We start from the raw sequence: 2,616 nt of genomic DNA, 5'->3' as shown, positions 1-2,616 counted from the left end.
GGGTGTATGCATGGCAGCGAGGCCTAGTAATAGTTTTCTGTATTTAAGAGTCATTCCATAGGTATTTTAGTCTCCAGTTTCTGTAGACTTTTACTGGTGAAAGAGAGTATAATTTTCCTCTGAGGAGTACTGTGAGGTACTCTAGGGCAGGGGTGAAGTAGCCCTTACTTGGGTTAGAAAAATCTTATGAACTAGCAATTTAGGACCACATGCTTATTCCCTTTTCCATGTGTGTGTGAGAGAGAGGGGTGGGGGGTTCTCTGGTGGCTTGCCTGAATCCTCCATTTAGCCCTCAGCATAGCCCCTAATCCCAATTTTTTCTTTTCTCCATTCTGTACTCTCTTTCTAGTACCTTTGTATCCTGCCCTTCTTTCAAGGAGCTAAGGGCAATATTAATATGGTTCTTCCTCATTTCATCTCAAGTGAAATCTCTTCCTCATTTCATTTCAAGATCTGGTGGAGGCTGAGAGTGACTGTCCCAAGGTCATCACCCAACTAACTTCATGGCAGAATGGGAATTTGAACCCGGGTCTTATATCTGAGTCCAACATTCTAACCTAGGGGTGTCAAACTCATTTGTTATGAGGGCCTGCAATATTTTGTTTAACAGTCTCTGATAACTGATACATCTTGCTCTGAATTATTGCATCGAGATCTGGAGACAATGAGTGTATTGACAATACACTAAATAATGTGTTTTGCAAGTGAATTTTTGCTATTACATAGTAAAAATCCAGTTGCAAAACACATTATTTAGTGTAGTGTGGTGCTGTAGTCTGTGCTGTAGCAATCTTGGGTGCATTGTTCAGGTGGGTATCTGTAAGTTTCAAACCTACTTTTGATTTATTGACATTCGTTCCAGAGATCTCATGGTAAGTGCTTTGAACCTGAGATCCAGAGGAAAACATTCAATGGCTGCACATTGCTAGCTTTTGTACATAAGTTGCTTCATGTGCTGGTCAAGAATATGTGAAGGCACCATGACAGACTGAGGGCTACATGTTTGCCTATAAAACTATCATCTTCCCCAGAGAAAAAACCACAGCTCCTATGAGGCAGTGCAAGAACAGAGAGACAGCCAGTATAGTGGTCAATATCAGCCTATTATCTGGGAAGTCTTATGTTCAAAATCCCCAGTTGATCAAAGGAAGTGTGCTGGGTAAACATGGTCTGGACACGTACTCTCCGTCTAATCCTGGCTTCTTGTTATTTCTCTTCTAAATAGTTTACATACTTTCCTATTGAGAAGGACTGGATCATGAGGGCATAAACACAGTGTTAAAGGAGGATGCAGACTCAGTTGCACCCATAACAAGCACAACAAAACACGCTCTCTCCCTCTGTGTGCGGGAGGGGGCAAGGTAAAAACTCATACCTTGAATAAAATGTGCTTTCTTTGTATCTCTCCCGTGAGACTGAGGAAACTGGCAAAGGAAGTTCTACCTCCTTCCCCAGGGGACGAGGGGGAGGAGCCTCAGCCAATAGAAGGGAGGCTTGACTCAGCAGCTCTGTTGGGCGATTGAGAGAGCCTAGCACTCTAGCAACAGAGCCAAGCTCCTCCATTGGCTGAGACTTCTACCTCCCTCCCCCTTTTCAGGAGGAGGGGGAAGAGGGAAAGAGCAAGAGGCTCCTTTGCCTGGCTGCCTCATCACAGGGGAGAAATTAAAAAATGACAACCAAAAGAAGCAGGAGAGGGAGAAGGAAACAAGACAATGGCCAGTTGCTGGCGGGCCTCATTGTAGCCCTGTGGGGGCTGGATCAGTCCCACAGGCTGCATGTTCAACACCCCTGCTCTAACCACTATACCACCATGCCTTTCGTAATATACTTTCGCCCACATAATCTGAGACAGAGTCTTTAACCTCTCCATTCTTAACGTGAACACCAGAGACTGGAAAAGACTTATCTTTACTTATTGGCCACAATCCTTTGTGAGCCACCCCTTCCCTTCAGTCCTTCCCTCCCCTGTGTGAACCATGGGAGAGACCTCAAATTTGTCTCTTTGTTTACCTCAGGTGCTCTCTGCCACAGGCCAGTGCTAATAACCACCTGTGGTGCAACAAGGGGAAGACTGCCATTTAAACAATTAGTTTCCCTTTCTGTTGAGCTTAAATAGTTAGAGACAGCCAAACTTGTCCAGTTTAAAACTTGTTAACAATTGATTGCAGACATCTGTGATCCTCACTCTAAATTTGTGAAGAGGGCCTTGAGTACATTAGGTGGCTCAGTAATGACCTGCACCACCCAAGCCTAAATGTGCTGAAGGCCAGTGAAATAGCGTTTCTGTGACACCCCCCTTCCCAGAGCTTTATTTAAAAAATTTATGGTCAAAAACATTTAACTGCCCCCAGGTGACCTAGGCTGCTGGGGTGTGGTTTGAATTGTTACAAAATAAGGCTGCCTTCAGTGTCTTACAGTGGAGAACTCAAAGAAGGCCTAGCTGCTGCCACCACCATTTTCACATTTTCCGTCTAGTGTAAGGTAAGGGTTAGTTCTGCTCTTCATTCCTCATGCCTGAGGAATTCCAGTTTTTTCATAACAGAGGAAAGCAGATAATGACTCTACATGCAGTGAGGAACTTGTTTCAGCTGTAGCTATGCCTGAAATTAATGTCGA

The sequence above is a fragment of the Heteronotia binoei genome, chromosome 13 (assembly GCF_032191835.1).
Source record: "Heteronotia binoei isolate CCM8104 ecotype False Entrance Well chromosome 13, APGP_CSIRO_Hbin_v1, whole genome shotgun sequence".
Classification (NCBI taxonomy): domain Eukaryota; kingdom Metazoa; phylum Chordata; class Lepidosauria; order Squamata; family Gekkonidae; genus Heteronotia; species Heteronotia binoei.
Note: the sequence above shows the minus strand (reverse complement) of the source record.